General features: G+C 36.0%; 1 long non-coding RNA gene across 2 annotated transcripts in view; it reads left to right on the top strand.

Annotated features, from left to right (window-relative positions):
- LOC120751844 (uncharacterized) overlaps nt 1-18,325 on the top strand; it is a 72,703-nt gene that overhangs the window by 41,485 nt on the left and 12,893 nt on the right. For both annotated transcript variants that reach the window (XR_005700540.2, XR_005700539.2), the window contains exons 3-4: nt 5,220-5,424; nt 7,671-7,855. This is a non-coding gene — a long non-coding RNA (uncharacterized LOC120751844). The remainder of the gene's footprint in view (nt 1-5,219; nt 5,425-7,670; nt 7,856-18,325) is intronic.

Here is an 18,325-nt window from a genome sequence, read left to right as displayed (position 1 = left end):
TTTTGTTCAGGCAAAATGGATAATTTTATGAGACTACTTCAGCTGTAAGTGTATTTTTTATTTTGGGGAAAAATATAAAATGACACATTAAACATTAGTACCATATAATCTAAAGAGATTGTGTTGCTGTAGCATGGCAATATGTTTTCTCCAATGTGTTTTGTGTTTGCTGTCTTCAGAATAGGCATTTGTTCTATTCAGTTGTTATTTTGTTCTCTGTGTGTGTGTCTGCCGTCCCAGTTCCAGTTTACTGCAGGTGAGAACTTTTGCATAAGAGATGCCTTAAGGCTGTAGAAAAGGTTTTAAACCACAACAATGGGAATGAGTTTCCTGTAAAACAGTGCAAACACTGCCTTTAGGGAAGAATTATTACTAGCTCCTAGAGTTGTGGTACTCAGATATCTCACTTGACCTAGCAAAAGGCTCTCTGGGAAGGTGCTTTTGTATACTGTCATTCCAATAAGACAATGCAAGATTTTTTTGCTTCATTTTTACAGAATGATACAACCCCCAATCCCACTTCAAATCCAGAATTTTTAGTCTGAATGTTAATGAACATACTGTCTTTTTGAAAAACAGGCAAACAAATAGTTTAGGACAGATTAATTTTTTGTAGATTTCAGCTCAGTATTATTCCCATGAGCATTTCTGTTTTACAGATATATTGTCAGTAATTTAATTGTGTACCCCTGGTACTGTTTTTTTGGGTCATTCTGCTATGTAAGTAACAGAACTGAAATTCTTCTCAAATGTGTTGCGTTAAACCATCCCTGGCTTTGTGCTAAGTTAACTTCCATGCCATGAGTGGGTGGAAGATGGGAACATACATCAGGCATGAAAATTGCTCCTTGATCACCCTTACATTTTTTCTTGGACACCTGCTACTGGATATTGTCAAAGGCAAGGCGCTGGTGTATGTATATATATGCAGTGTCTATATTCTTGTCAGTTTAAGAAGAGGTATGTTTGACTACTAGTGCAGGTAACAAAACTGCAGAGCAGGGAGTGGCAAGGAAAAAAATATTTGCAGCTTTCAGTCTTGTTGGCATCTGGCCACAGTAGGACAGAAAAAAAGTCCTTTAGTTCATGTGTCCTGACAATATTAAAGTGAGATAAAATTGGACCTGTTCATCATGCTGCAGGTGAAGAAATGGTCTTTTTCCTCTTTTTCTTTCTTTATCAGTTCCTAGAATATAGGCAAGGTTGTTTTCCTTGCAATGCATTAATATTTCACCTCTGCTCATTCTGTGCTAAGGATTGACACAACATGTGGCCTCTTCACATCTGCCTCATGGCGCTTCCCTCTCAAGAAGCTACGTGTGACCTTTGCAGATATTGTTCTGCACTGTGAAACTTCATTATTTCATTCTTTTCAGTGGAATATATGTGCAGTTTATATGCAGGCCAACTGCTTAAAACAAAATTAAAAAGAAAAAATATACGTGGCTATTTCAGGTGCATATGATATGCCAAAATGAAAAACCATACCATAAGGTCTATGTCTGTAGCTGCATATACTTTTTCTTGGAGTGAGGGGGGAATCAGTGAGTGAGAGGGTCAGTTTGTTACCAAGCCTTCAAAGCTCCTGTTTTCAGGAAGAGCTTAACTGCAGGCAGATTTCGGTCCTTGGACCCAGACTCTGCTACATCTTTTCCCTTAAAGCTCTGCACTGGTTGGTATTAGTGTACCCTCCTGCACTGGCATTGTGCCCTCATGTTACAGTCTTCCTTCTCCTGGTTTGTGTTTTCTAGCAGAATGAAACATGTAGGCTCCTTTATAACTGGCAGTCGCTGAGCATTAAAAGTTAATTTAAAAACCCACTGGATTGCAATGTGAAGAGTTGTCCTTTCATTACATTGTTCATTGTTTTAAATGTTTAATTTATGGATATTATTGCTTAGTTTCACTTTTTTTTTTTTTTAATAATGAGGTACTGAATGGAAGATTTACAGGATTTATGAGAGTAAAATGGAAGGTTTATTAGATGGACATTTTTAAAATTAAGCTTACCTCTTTCTGCATTGGATCTTTGGGATTTTCAGGGGTGTTTTGTTTCTTATGTTTTTTTTTGGTTTTTTCTCCCCAGTATTCTGTGTTCTAAGAATGTAGCAAATAGTGTGGAAATCCTGGAGTAATCCTGTCATTACCAAAATAAACCTATCTTTTGAGGCTGTAACACCATTATTATGGCCACAGCTTATGTTTTCTTTTTTAAACTGAATGTACTTTTAGCTAACCATGGCCTAGCCTTTGTTTTATCTCCCTCCATTCTAATGATTTTTTTCTTCTACCTGACCCTGAGTTTACTCCTTCACCACTCACTTTCCTTTTCTCCTCCTGTATCAAGTATGTTATCAAGTTCCTTCCATGCTGGTCTTTGTGCACTTCCTTTGTATACTCCCCTTGATATGTTTCCTTTTCTCTGAAGTTCTTATTGCATGGAGGATTTGGTAATTCTAATGTTTTTGTCTCAATGGACGGGAGAAAAAACCCAAGTATTTATGGCTGACTTTTCAAAAGGCTTAGGAAACTGAGGGCCAGAGTACCCAGAGGAGGTGTCCTGCCCTCCTGTAGAAATTACATCTCTGAATCCTGTAATTTGGTTCATCTCAGAATTTTTTTACTATTTATGTCACTTTTGCCTTAGACAGTTCATAGATAAATAAAATAATTCAGTTTGGAAGAGACATCCAGAGGTCAACTAGTCCAGCATTCTGCTTCAAGCAGGGTTAAAACTGAATTCAGACCAGCTTTTCAATCTCGACGAGAGCTAATAGAGAGAGCTAGTATATGCATCCAGTGTATGAGTTGTTCCACCAGTATCCAAGTATGGAAATGGGTATAATAATTCATGCTCAGCAGAGTCCTGTCATGCTGTACAGCCTAGTGTTGACAGAGGAGAGCATAGTGACAATCCCAGTTGCCTTGTTTATTATAGCTGAGGGTACGTGAAGTTAATTCCATATTTTTCCACAATGATCTTTGAAGTAATGAAAAGGGAAAAAAGTGTGGATATGAGGAAAACCTGATATAATTGTTGAAAATGGACATAAGCATGTTCTGCTGAGGTTCCAAGTTTGATCTTTCATCCCTTCTTCTCTAAAATAATTGATCAGGTCAATATGTATCTGTCAGAGACCATCCTGTTTGTTTTCCAGTTTTGCCAGGTGAGATCTGTTCTGACAGCTTAGAAACCTAGTCAGGTCTATGCTGGTGGCTGACTGGAGATACATCTAAGGATAGGCTTATGTATCTGATGATTTTGGTTAACCTTCCAGAAAAATTAATTGGTAGTTATGGCAGCCTCCTGTTTTTGTGTCCTTCTCAAGTCCCTCGATCATTTGCTATGCTCAGTTATTTCTTCTTGCCTTAAATCTCAATTCTAAAATCAAGACTATTTCTTCATATTTAACTGCTGCCTAGATAAAGCAAGTTCTGGTTTGAGTAAAGCAATAGAAATGAGAGCAAATAATTCATGAAGGTCTTCCTTCTGAGTAAAATCCTCTTGGTGGTAGATATTTTAATAAAGTGAATTAGTCAAGAGTTTCTAACAGTGTCTGCCATTGCATTGGTGTCAAAGTGTTGTGGAGGTACTTGGGCTAGATCTCAATTTGTTAACAATTTGGTTACAGAATGTAAAGCAGAACTGGTGTAGCCTTCAATATCTGCCTGAGAAGCTGGTTTTATACTTCAGTCATCGAAAATGTATGAAACAATGACATCATATTTGAGAATGTAATTTATTTTCTTGTCCTCATCCTTTCCAACAAATATCAGAAAGAAATTAGCTGTGTTTAATAATGAATTATGAAAATCATTGCTATTCCTGTATTCAGCCTCCTAAACTTTCCAAATGAGGAAGTCACATAGGAGACAAGTTTAACTTCTCCAAAGGCAAAGGAGGTTCTGCAACACTAATTTCAAGGGAGCAAGTCAGGATGTAATTGTTATGATTGAGCCTGTATTGCTGGATACCACCTTAAAAATCAAACTAGCATCCACTTAAGGTAAAGTAAACATAAGATCACTTTTTCTGAAAAGGTATGGTTTTGGAAAAGCAGTCTTCAGTCCAAGTGCCAGGGCAGCCGACGTACCAGGAATCCAAAACTAACCCTGTAAATTTTTGCACGTCCTAAGAAATTTATGTTCATTTATTATTGTACTCTATTTAGTTAAATGGAAATGTCGGCAGGGATTTTGAAATGTATCAAGTTAGTTGGTGGTGTTTTTTGTACCAGAATGCATTATTCTGATAGCTTGTGTTCTTTTGTAACCTTTGTTTTTACTTCATACAAGCTATCTTTCACTGCTTTGCAGAGCATTTATTTGTAAAAAAAGGTCTTACAGTAAGAGTGCATGATTGTTTAATGCTGCTCTAAATGAAAAGCCCAAATATATTCCTGTTTCTAGACCAATGCTGAAATTCACCATCAGCTCAGATTCCGTTAAGATGCTTTTATATTCTGGGTTTATAACATATTTGAGTGTTTAACCTTCTCAAAGCATAGGCTTCACTTGTGGGGTTTTATGTATGATCAGACTAGTTGAGAGGAAGATGTATACAGAGAAGCATTTAATGGTAGCTAACTGCTTCTCTGGGCCCAATTAAGACTATCCAACTGTGAAACAGAGTCCCTGGAGTAACAGTGCGGTCTGCTTGCCTGGGTTTTCTGAGCTGGGGGGAAGGAGGCCTGGAATAGGAGAATATCCAACGCAGCTTTGGAGAAAAAAAATTAATAGTTTTCTTAGGGGAAAAAACCCAAAAAAACCCTAACAAACTCAACACAAAACAAAACTAAAAGAAGAGCAGCCCCCAAACTTTTTGGGTATACAGTATTAATAAAGGTTGAGGTCAGTTTTAAGTATGCACTGCAGTCTAGACTTGACACTGTAGTAACTGTGCCTGAGATCTGAATGCGTTGTTGATCCAAAATCAATCTTGTTGCTCCTCAGAAGGCAATGAGAGATAATAAGTACTATTCACCTGATTGCCTTCCTGTTCTGAGACAGCTGGTGACGCTTGTCTTCCTGATAACCAAGAGTTTCAGATCTAAGGCAGGGATAAAGAAAAGCCGGGAGCTTGCTGAATCTAAATTTGACAGTCGATGGCTGTGTAGAGGGTCAGGAGGGATAGAATCTGTGACACGTAAAAGAAAGGAACAAAATTTATCTGCTCTGGTTGCAATGATTAGATGTCTCTTTGTCTGGTTTTCTTACAGTGGATGATTGATTGTACCCGCCAGCTGGCTAATATCATAATTAACAAAGTTGCTACCATGTCTGAAAAGTTTAATTGAAAAAATTGCCGGCAGTATGATGCCATTGTCACAGAGATCACAAGCGCAGCAGTGTTGACGTTTTGTTCTGGTGGAGCTGCAGGACTATGTAGATGTGCTTCAAAGTCGTTCGCTGGGATAACTAAAGGTATGTTTCTTTCCCTATACATTTCATCACTGTTCGTTCTTTTGAAAAATAAAGTATATGGTCCTTTCGTTTCAGGGTGCCATGTGAAGCTATTCTGTCGTATTTTAAAGCAGTTGCAATAGCAATCTAAAATATGTTTTATCAATGCGTCAAGAGGTGAATAATCAAAACCACAATTCAGTTATACTCACCCTTTCTAAGTGGTCTTCAGTGTCTTGCTGGATGCTTTTTGCAAAAAAAATGAGGATGCAGTTGTTTTGCAGTTAATTTACTCAGCTTCCAATAGAGTAATGCAGCTGACAATCTATGTTCATAGTTCAGCTTGGGTTTATGTTTTGCAGTATTTCTTTTCATGCATTACTTCAAGTTAGAATGTAACTTATAGGCATAAAAAAATAATAAACGGGGAAAACCCGGTGTTCTTGCATCTGTAATTCAGCATTAGAATGTCTTGCTAAAATGCTCTCTTTTGTATATGTGTATTTGTGTCTGTGTGTTTGTGTGTGTGAAAAGAGAGGAGCATCGATGATGCTAGCTGGGTGTTCACAGCAGCTTCGTAAAATACTGCCTGAGAATGTCACTTACTCCTTTTGTATGTTTACCTAGTTTTCAAGTTAAACATTGTTCCACTGAGCTCTTTTTCTTTGCAATTGTATTTTAACGCATGTGTGTGTGCACTGTGTGGTAGTTCAGTTATGCTCTGGAGTGTGTTGAAAATGCCAGCCTGACATATTGCTAATGAGTGTGCATATTGACAGTGACGGGGGCGTGTGTCTGTCTGTGTGCCATATATTAAAACAAAAAGAAGAGAGAGACGGAGACAGAGAGAGACAGAGAGACAGAGAAGGAAATATTGGGATGGGAAAGAACAGTTTATTTACATTACGGTATGTCAAAATGTTATTATGGCTAAAAAATCCATTTTAAATAGATACAAGATTTCTTTCTCACAGGAGCTAATACGACCGTGGTAGGAGGATAAGGGAGACCCATGCATTTTGGTGGCGTTAGTATTTTTCTGCCCAATAAATTCTGACTTTTTGGTATCAGCTTCTAAAATTTGGGAAATGAATTGTTTGTGTTTTGTTTCGGTTCTGTAACGAGCTCTCCCTGAGTTTTCTGTTGCTTTTCTCTGTGTCTTTACAGGTAAACTAGTTCTGAACATTCAGATGGAATTGTTACTGTAGGCTTTTAAAGAAATGTATTGTTTAGTAGCTAGCATAGCTGATGTTCATCTAAACCCAAGATTTTTAAGAGGATGTGCTCTTTTATATTTGACAATTATCTGTTTCGAGTTAAATTATTTTCTCATTTTGAGCTGATATTAGTAACTGCAATGATAGTTTAAAACTAATGCTGATGTGAATTTTTCAGAGAGACTTTGCAGTTATGAGTAAATTTTAATAGCAGATAAATTGTTCTTAATTGGTAGACCAAACTATAAAAACAAGCTGCCTTTTTTATTATTTCTTTATTTTTTAATGGTTATACCCCAAAAGAGATGTCTGTTTTGTGAGGAAATACTTCTCTGCAGGCCAGAAACATATTCCTGTTATCATTATTATTCCTATCCTTGGTAATGGATTTTAGGTTTTAAGTTATTCTTGTAAATCTACTGCTTTTCAAGAGCTGCTAAGCAAAATTAAAAATCTATATTTTGCTTTGAATAGAAAATGATCTGAGCAGCGACAAAATACATTAGTATTGTGATTGCAGACAATAGGGAAGATTAAGTTACTAAAACAGTATATTGTTGTTCTTAACTAAAACCTGTAATATTTTCTGTAATTGAGACTTCATGCATTGTTAGGACTCAGTTGGAGTATCAAGTGGTTGTGAGGATTAGAGAAGACAACTAAAGCAATGTCACAGTAGATGTGGCTGTTTTTTAACAGGATTATCTTCTTAGATGTGTAGAAATGAGCTCTTGTAATAGTTTTGGAGGAATTAATAATTTTAGTAAAATGATAATGGCAAATGTGCTAATGTAAAGAATTAAAAGATTAGTGATGCATCCTTTTGCATAGAAATAAGAAAATAATAAATGTCCTGCAGGTGACTGAAGCTACTGCAATTTTATTGGAGATTAAAGTTTGATTGACCTTTGCTGAGGTGATTAACCCTTCTGAAATTAAAAGCCAGCAGTAAATTATTCTGTCCAATTTAAATGCAAACATGAATGATATAGCATACTCTTCTAAGTGTAAGAGAAAAAAAAAATGTTTTAATTTTCGTTTTGCACTCAGTGAGATGTGATTGCAGACAGCGCGCAGCTGGGCTGTGGTAGAACTGGCCAGTGGCAACCTGCCTTTGCTCTGCTGGCTCCCGCCGGAGAAGCCGTGCCACGGAGAGGCTGGACTCGGGAGCAGCTGCCTGCAATGAACCTTCACGTGCGGGAATGCTGGCCGAAGAGCGTGGAAGCATCAGTGAGGTAAGCGGTACAAATCGCTGTGGATATGCTTTATCTGCTAGCGGAGACCCCGAGCCAGCTGATGTGTACAGGGACAGCGGGACACAGGTGAGGGTCCTTGCCCAGCCTCACAGGGCGGCTTGTCGGAGATGGGCAGCTCACCTGTGCAAGCCATCCAGGAATTAGAAATTAAGTTGCATCTCTGTTGTTCTCTGAGTTGCTTTTTCTTTCTCTCTGATCCTTAAAAGTCAGATGTATGAGCTTGCAGAACTGAACTTTTTGACTGACAGAGTGCTACCTCCAGTGCAGGCTGAGTACAGGTGTGTGAATTGCTGCACTGCTTCAGGGTTGTGATTCCCATCCTTCCTACAAGTGTGAACAAGTGGCTTCTTAGGCTGTAGCCAGTACGTCATGCTGGTTGGGTAGGATCAGGACATGATCTTAGTAGCTGTCTAAAGCCTGTGGGATTACTTGCAAGTGTAGTCTTGCAGATGGTTGTCAGAGTTGCTGCGGCTATGCTACTGAACAGCCTTTAAAAAAATCTATAAAGTTATTTTCTAATAGATCTTATAATTCTGCTTCACATTACAGTTCATATTTGTGTGTGCAAACTTTATTACTTAATATTAAATTGGAGAGACCTCAGTAATATGCTTGCTGCATTTTTTATAAATCTTTCATCAAAAGTTGAACACTTAGGAATTCTTCTCAGAGTATCTGCTTGACTCTTTATTTTTTTTTTAGCAGACAACTGGAAGTCAGGGCAGTGATTTTGGTTTTTTTTTCCTAATGAATTACACTTAACTTTTGCAGAGTAAGAAATCAGGGCATTGTTATAAAGAGAATACTGTCATTCTGGAGGATTATAATGACTCTCTGAGGGCTTAAATTTACATGGACTACAGCCATTATAAATAGATCCAGTTCACATATTTTTGTCACTTTTGTTAGGAAATCAGATTTTTGTTAAAAGCACCAAAATAATGGTAAATTAGAAGTGGTTTTGTTATTTGAGGTTGGTTTAATTTGCATGAACAAGTCCTTCAAGGATTACTGTCTCCTTCCTTCACCTGCCAGTCTAGAAAAGGGAGACAAGAGAGTCAGGTCTGCACCCAGGACTCTTCATGGTCTTTGGCATACACTGGATCAGACTGTGATGGATTTTTTTCTTTTCCTTTGTTTTTTCTTTCTTTTTATTTCCTCTCCTTGAATCCACCTCTCCCTGACCACTTGAGAAGAGATAAAATAACTCTTTGAAGGCTTTTGCTTGCGCGCCAACAGCAGTAGTGCTGAGAATTGGGCTGAAGGGCAGAAGGGCTGCTATAACTCTTTGGTATTGAGTGGACTTTCTGCCTAGTAAAATTTCCCAGTCTTTAATGAAGCTGCAAGGCATTAAAATGATAATGAATGTGCCATCTGCATTCCATATTCAGTTTATCTCCTCACTTTTCATCAAGGAAGATTTCATATTGCATCTGTCAAGGTAGGGAAGTCCAAGGAATTGCAGTTCAGAAATTAAGGACCCTGAGGTAGCAGCTCACTTCTGTCTCATATTTTCATTTACACTTTAAACAGCCTTCAGAGAGATGGGTTGCTGCTTCTGGGACCCTGTGAAGAAAGTGAGGAATAGATAAAAGCTAAACTTGTGGTGAAGTGACCTAAATGGAACAGCTGGCAAAAGTATAGAGGGAATCCTCCAGGGTACTGAATTATACCTTCAGGCTTGGATTAGTGGGATGTTTGACAAAGAGATCCATTTGCCAAAAGGATCTCTGCCTGATTTTTAATTATGGAACCTGCGCTTCCTTCAACATTTGCAAATTATTGAGCTTTTTTTCTTCATGTAAAATGAAGAATATTAATTGTTGTCTTTTGGCTCTTGCTTTTGCTTTTCTCAAACTAGAAATTTTTTGCATGTTCTTGAATTAACCCTATGAATATACAGAACATGAAGCATTTCAACAGTTTTTATGTTATTAATAATGAGTTGCATGCTCTGTGGAGAAAATAAATAACTTCAAATATTTATTGGTTTGTTTATAATTCTGGAATGCTCTTGACTGCTTGTAGTAGGATGAAACTTTTCTTTAAATTGCGGAAAACAGAATTTATTGATTCTTTTAAGTAATACATATCCATAATATCTTAATTACTAGTAGTTTTAATAGGAATGTAAAATCCAATTTTTAATTATTTTTTTTTTTTAGTAGAAAGGTGCCTCAATTATTTTCCATATTTTAGAGTAGAGCAATAGAGAAGAGAAAAAAATGGAGCTACCTGTGTCAGAAACACCTATTTGCCAGCCAGCTTTCGTATACAGCATTTTCTCTCTTGAGACTGGCATTATTTCCTTGCCTGTTATCAGCTAATACTACCATACATTTATTAAACCTCCACAGGAAAAAAACCCCTCCAAATCACATGAAATAATGATACTCTAGCAGGATATAAAACTTTCAAATGGGTGGTCCATATGATGAAGTAATAACGTACACGAAATATACACGTGTTCAGTGAAGACATTCTCCTAACTGTGTCTACTTACATTTAGTGAGGCAGTCAGGTTGAAGGGACAGGGCAGTGTAGTCAAGTTTTCTCGGGAATTATGTTGGAATACTATATCTGACTACTTTAGGCAAAAAGAGTGCTAATGATGTAGCTGGTGGGGGAGCGAGAAAGCAAGGATATTGTCACTGTCCTCACTTCCTACGGACTATAACATCTTAAATAAACACTGTTAGTCATTGCACCTTTTGCTTTGCTCTTTTGAACAACAATTTATCAAGCAGGTTCTTTCAGAGACAGGTCACAGAAGATTGTTTTGATGATCTTCACTGTGTGTCAGTGTTAACAAGTCACGTAAAAGACTGGTGAAGTGCTTAGCATGTGAGATGTCATATAGGAGACTGTTTCTCTCTTGGGAAAAAAACCCAGAAAAAAGGTGCAGTTAAAACCTTTTTTGCCCCCACTACTGCTCCTATATTATTATGTTGGTCGGATACTTTAGACATTGTCTTGTTTAGCATTTCTAAAATTAACAGTAGTCATTACTATTATTTGAAAATACCTCGAAATTTTACTACTGACAAAAGGTTTATTTTTCTTCTTCCCTCTCATTTCAATATTCTTTCAATATGTTACTCAGCCAATTGCTAAATGAAAACTGGAGGTTTAATGCAATTTTATCTGCAGCATTTAAAAAATATTTTTATAATGAAACAAACTGCAATTTTCTATATAGAGAAAAATTTCTGAGAAGTGAGACATGCACTGCATTACATATGATTGGAAAATACACTGCAGTTTCAATAGCTGCATAGGCTTAGACCTTAAAGTTGTAAAGAATTCTTTTTCTTCACAATGATGTTTTTAGCAGAAGCTATATATTCGGTGTTGCTAATCTGCACAAAATGTATTGAATGCTTCCCCCAAGAGATAGCCTCAAATCAGGGAGAAGATACAAAAATTGTAGATTAAATTTAGGCTTCTGTTAAAAATCAGCCATTGCCTAGGTATTTCTTTTCATTATGGAATATTAGCCGCAAGTTGATAATTGCATTCCTTGTTCATCAGACCTGTGTAGCTCTCTGAAAGTGTGCATAACAGAGAATGGAATTTGAATAACTTGAATAGGTGCATATGCAAACTCTTGGAGTATAATATTTCAATGAACATTCCTTCATTCCATTTGAATAGAAATTGAAATTCTCTTATGAATGTGCAGTTTCTTACACTGTGGGTTTTTTGTTTGTTTGTTTGTTTGTTTGTTTGTTTCTGGTTGCCTTTTTTTTTTTTTTTTTTTTTTTTAGGTTTTGGAGGGTTTTAAATTTTGGATTAACTGAGAGGGGGAAGGAAAGGATGTCAAACTTTGTAGGTCAAGGCAGGATATTTTTGACGTATTTACCACTTTACATTCTTGAAATGGATGGTGGTAGAAATTTCTAGCTTTTGTAAACCAAAATGTGCCTTCTTTGAATAAATTAAACTCTTATTTTAGTTGAGGGCTTTCTCATTAAAATGAGAACAAGTTAGACCATCTTGCTCAACAGTTCAAAAACCACTTGAGAAAACATTAACTTTTAAAATCACTAAAACTTCTGTCAGAAACAAATCCCCTCTTTCATGTAGAAACACTGAGGAAAATGTTTATATGAAAAAAGTATCATCAAGTTTCTGAAAATACAGACAAATTAGTGAGATTTAGTGTAGATACTTGTGACCATGTATCATGTATATGTTAGATCTGATTTACCATTATATTCTTGCCTTATTTGCAAAAAGGGACCCCTACTTATTGAAATAATACTGAAGAATCTAGCTTTCCCCACAAATTACATATTTTTTGCATAAATGTGCCTAATTACCTGAATTCAGTTTTGATTAGCAGTGTTAATTGATGCAGCTGTGGATGGGCTCTGTTTACCTAAATTACCATGTGCAAACAGCAATACGTTTGAAAGTGAATATGCTAAACTGAAAATACTAATTAGCTAAGACAGATTATTATTCAAGTCACATCTCAGAGCTTTTTAATGAAAGCCTGAATGTGTCAGAGCTTTATGATATTCAGACAGAAATGTCTATATTACATATGAATTCTAAATTTAAATCAAGGGAACAGATGGGATGGCGACCGGGGTTCTTCTCCATCACTTCCAGTATTAATGTGAATATTTTACTCTACTGGATACATTTTTGAGTGTGTGTATGTCTGAGAGAAAGGATGTGCATGAGTGTGTATGTGAGAGAGAGGAGGGAGGCTCCCTCATTGTGTGCCTTGACAATGTGCCAGCCAGGAACATCTAACTGGTCTATTTTTGACTGACATATTTGCAAATTATAGGCACCTACTTTCTCAGAATGAAGATAAACAAGCTATTTTGCAAATTTAATAAGGCTAGATAGAAAATGGAATAAAACCAAACAACAGAAAGATTAAACTGATCTCATTAAAAGATCTTCTGCAACAACAGAAATTTCTCCTTTTGCAAGAATTAAAAAAAAAAAAAAATCCAGTTTTTATATAATAGGACAATTGGGCTACATGTTTCAGCTTGTCATGGAGAGGCTTTTAACTGCATTAATCTATTCAGGAAAATACAAATACAATTTATTTTCCTAATTTTATTTAGAGCAGCACCAATTAAGATATTCTTAATCATTACTGCACTTAATCCCTCTTCATAGTTCAGTTGGATGCAAAACTGTAAATAAGTCTTAAAGTAGTACAAAAGAATATCTAGAGCATAAGTGTTCTTAATATAGATCAGTCACCATACGGCATATGTCCAGTTTTCAATCCATTTATTCTTTTGCTTCAGAGCTTAAGTATTCAGGGGTCAGCTCCCATATGAAATTCAGTAATTCCATCAGAAGCTTTATGCACAGTATCTTGAAAAAATGAAAAGCAAGTGTTGTAAGTACTGTACCTCTTTTTACCAAAATAATGATTAGAATTGCAATTTTCTTATTTGGACAGTCCTTTCATAAATGTTCTCAAGGTATTTGTAGTGGTGCTGGTTCAACATAGGTAGCTACAGTTATAGATATAAAAAGTGTCAGATCTTTTGATCCCAATTGGTTGGAATCTCTTTTCTTCTGTGTGTTGCAATGAGAGAGAGAACTCTTTTGACTCTGTTATTCCACCATTATGGTGAATAGAAATGGTCCTGGTTACTTTAGCTTTGTGAACACAATACACCTTTTTAAAAGGTTCAATAGTTCTGTTTTTGTGTAAGTTGACACTTAGAGTTGATGATATTTTCTGCAAGTTATTATCTAAGGTCTTGAACATTGTACCTGAATCCTTTAGTCATGGCCTCTTGTACTCCATTAGCGGAGGCTTTAGAGATGGAACATATTCCTAAATAAATTAGTTCCAGGTACCTTCATTGTTCAGCTGACAATTAACTCTGGCTGAAGAGGAGAACAGTAGTGGTAAAAGTCAATTTTGGACCAATATGATACAAAAATCGCTTCATTCCTATTACATTGCTAAATATGAGTGATCCTCTATAATGAACTGTCTCTTCAGTCCAGACATCTGACCCAGGAAAAAGCTTTTGTCCCTAATAAATCACATTCATCAGCAGCTCTGAGTCATAAAATGTTGTACTAGACCATTTAATAACAAGTACTTCACCACTCTTAATAGAGCTTGACTTCTTTATGTAAGGAGTAGCTGAAAGAGAAAAAGAGAGAGAGAAGCATCAACTTCTGGAACACAGAAAGGGAAAGAGGGAAACACACAAACCCAAATTAGTTTTAAGATGGAATTAAAAAAAAAACATGAAAATTTGAGTCCAGACTTTGCTCTCATGAGCAAATTTCTGGAATAAATGATTCGTAGACAAGATCTTTTGGGCAGTGGATGATCTTCAAATAAACTGGTAGATGAAAAAAAAGAATGGATTAACCTATGGCTTAAAAGACCCTACCAATGCCTTTTTTTTTTCTGTAGAAAATAAAGTAGCACCTTCCACATAAACATTTAAAGAAGGACAACACTTGATGCAGAACATCTCTCCAAACTTTGACCTTTAGTCAACCATTGTTTGAGAGCAAAAGCTGTGCAAAAGAAGTCTGCAGTATTTGCTTTTGGCCATTGAAATAGAAGTTCAGGCCAGAATCTTGGTGGCAGAAGTCAGCTTTTACTCAGGGCATCGATAGGATCATAGCATCAGGACAGCTGCAAAAGCTGATTTTACCTTGCAACAGGTTCTTGTTTCCAGTCAACAACATAAAGGTGTGTTTGGTATCTTCTGACACCTGCTATGCCTGAACTATGCATTCTACAGAATTTGTATTAAATTGCTTAGTAAAGAGATACAATAACATTTTTAAGATTACATAATTCTTTAGTTCCAAAATTAGCTAGTTTAGGCATAAATTAACCAAATAACAATAAATAAATACTTATGAGCTCTTCAGTCAACTGTCAAATAAGGACACAAAAAATCATGGACTAATTCCCTGTTTTTGCTTTTATTTCTCAAAAATTTATGCATCAATAGAAGTGAGTGGTCATCAAATTCCTATGGAAAATACATCACTTTTGAATTGAAATGTTTTAAAGCACATGTGAAAGTCTTGGATATAATAAGCACCTTCATAAAAAGATCTGAAGTATTCAGGAGACTTGGTTCTTATGAAATGTACTTAACCGAACAGCAGACATGAACCAAAGAGGAATAATACAAAAGGAGATTCCTCCTCCTCACTCAGTACCACCTTTACAGATTTTACATTCCCACATCATGTAGCAACATTGTGTCTCTTGTCAGGGACAAGGCCATCTAAGAATGGGAATGGTTTCTAGCGCTGTTTTTATGTATCTTGAATTCAAACTCATCTGTCTTGCTTCTTACTTAACCATTCATGTTAAATTTTACTTTTTTTTTTCCCCCCCTCAAACAGAGAGACCAACCTGTTGCTAATGCAGGATTTCTCTCTTCATCTCCTCCTTAAATGCTTTAGGGCTTTTATTTTGCAGTCCACATTATTGTAACTCTTTTAATACAGGGTTGACTTGGAAGGAAAGATGAGACACTGTGCTCTCTTGGTTTCTGCTCTGTAAATGAGTTGAATAATTATATACACTCAACCTCTCTGTTCAGATGTTTCCAGTGGATTCCAGGGATTTTTTGCTTCCAAAATCAGAGCAATGTTTCTGGTCTTCCAAGCAATTAATATGTCAGTTTTGGCTCTGTGGGTTACCTCTTTGACTTAAGGTATTTCTCAAAACAAGGAGACTGCTGTTGCTGCATTAGGGAATTTTTTATAGAGTGCAAGTCAAAAAGTATCCTCTGTTTTTATGGATAATTTTTTGAATTTTTTAATATTTATTCTGATTTCCAGCATTGAATTTTTGATATGTGATGTATTCTGCTGTAGTCTTTTTGTTACAAGTTTGGTAGAAAATCTTACAGTTTCACTTACAGAAAATACCTTACACCTCAGTTACACACCTGAGCTTTTTAAAGTCAGTTGTAGTCTGAATCTATTGCACAATTAAATATTCTCTATTTTTAAAGTTCATTTTATAACATTAAGCAATTAACATTCCCCTTGAAAAAGGGAAGCACATATTACATATCCTTTCTTTTTCATGTTCTATCTCAAAGCATCCATTGGTATGAAAGTATCCATTGGTATGAAAGTATGTTTAAAAAGGCATTCAGGACCTTACCAGAAGTGAAGTCCTCTAGTCTCTTCCAGATTGTGTCCCCCTTCTCTAGGCTCCTTTTCTCTTACAGTACAGTTGCCATTTTATATTCACTGTTTCTATACTATCACTGTATCTTGCCTTATCATTTAACCTGATCCTCCTTCTGTCCCTTTCTCCTTGTGCTTGGTACACAACTTTGGTGATTTTGATTTTTCTTGTTGATCATATTTCTCTTCTACTTAAAGATCTTTAGGCTGACCATTAGTTTTATACCGCAATTGGTCTTTCTTTCTAATAGTGTGTGAGAAATGCTATGTAACTGAAAAAATATTCTTTTACCATTGAAAGGCAAAACCAAAGGGTGTTATTCTACTAGGCTACGCTAGACATCTGGGAGTGCTATCAGCAATGGTGAATATTTTTTTCTAAGTGTCTTGTGCCAGCATGGATTTGAAAAATTCTTGCAAACTCCTACTTGATCAACTATTTCTGTGCTATCACAGAATCACACTCACTCTGTATATGAACTTTTCCATATGCTTTTCTCTGCTAGATGTTCTTATGCCTCTTATGCTCAGATTCAGCTTCAACCTTCATTTTTTCATTCATTAATTTACTTCATGTCTATATTTCAAGCCATGATATGTACGTCAAAAGGGCAAGCGTAATAACTATGTTATCTGCAAACTTCCATCAGATCAAGGTTGATAACTAAAAATTTCTTTTTCACATCAGAGGTCTTTTTTAATTCTACTTCTAAACTAAATTTCCTGAATTTTTCTCTATTCTTCAGTATAGACTATATTAATCCTCTTGTATTTTTTGCACTAGTTAGAAACAATCTGCTTTTAATCTAAAATTACTTTCAACTATCTAAAACTACACAAGATAGCAAGAGAAGGAAAAGAAGAGTAGGTCAGTACCACCTTTTCTGCCACATTATAGATACTTTGCTTGTTGTGTTCTCCGCATCTATGCAGAAATATGCTCAGAAAGGAAGACTCAAGCTGTGAGAATAAATTCCTTTCTTAGATAACTCCATTAACTCCTTTGTCAATGACATTAGCTGAGATTTCTTGTCTTCATTTCAACCTCACATAGCTTTGCTCTCTCCTCAATAGTCCCTCACGTATTATTGTGTTTCCCCCATCTACATTCCTCATCATTGATGACAATGATGCTGCAACCTTTTCTTCTGGTAGGTATTGTATATGTGTGTTTGTGTGAGTGTGCATATATGTGAATTTATGAGGCAGGTTCCTGTTTTGGACAGAACTGCCATGAAATTAATAAAGCCTCAACATAAGACAGTAGGTTTTCCTATGTTAAAATGTCTGTTAATGAACTGATTCAGGTTTCAATTGTCAGCTGTGCCAACTGAGAAGCAGAACAAACATTTTGAGTATTTGAATTTAGTTTGATTCTTCCCTGAGTGTGTATGTATGTGCTGAATGATGCTTGCACAGCAGTTATGAAGCAATCATAAGGGGCATTTTTATGTTGACATAAACTCAGAGCATTTTATTTGGGTGAGTGTCTACTGCAAGAGATGTGATTTTTGAATAACGGCATTTCCAAGCCTATAGATTCTCAGAAGGAAAATTTTAAGACTGGATAAAAATATGCCTAACTGCATTTGAAGTAGTGAAAATACCTGTCTGAAAGTTGTGGTTCCAGAGTATAGCAAGTGTGTTTCTATCTATACTTGGCATACTCGTGTATGAACGTACAAATGCATAGCCCATCAAAATGACTGTAAAGGCTACTCAGAAAATTTATCAAAACTCTCACTATCACCCTACTCTTTTTCTTGACAATTCCACTTTGGTTGACCATTTTTGGGGCATTTAGAGCATATTCCAACAATTGCTACTGTCTTTTTCCAAAAAGTCTAGAAAGTCCTTTTCCTCTTAGATGAAAATTATCTGTATGCTCATTAGTCTCTAGAGTAGCATAAGACTATATTTAAATTAGAGACTATTTTTATGTCAATTTTCTCTCTGGATATGAGTGTGAAAATTTTACTTTTGGAAAGAAGGAAGAAAATTTGGACAAATTCTCAGTGGAACAAAATACTTCTTGCCAAGCACATGAGCTCTCAGATGCGTAAAATCAAATCTTGATATTATTTTATCCAGCCTATTTTTTTTAAGATTGTGTAATTTTAAAATATTTTTACTTTGATTGTCATTTTCCTTTTGTACCTGTACAATTTGAGTCTGCCTTAAACAATGTCAATGTGCTCTAAAATGCTATGCACGATATTAACTCTTTCCCCATTTCCTCATTATAGTATGAACTTTGATTCTTTATTTGTGCCATGT

Source organism: Hirundo rustica, chromosome 4 (assembly GCF_015227805.2).
Source record: "Hirundo rustica isolate bHirRus1 chromosome 4, bHirRus1.pri.v3, whole genome shotgun sequence".
NCBI lineage: Eukaryota > Metazoa > Chordata > Aves > Passeriformes > Hirundinidae > Hirundo > Hirundo rustica.
This window is presented reverse-complemented; position numbering and strand designations above follow the sequence as displayed.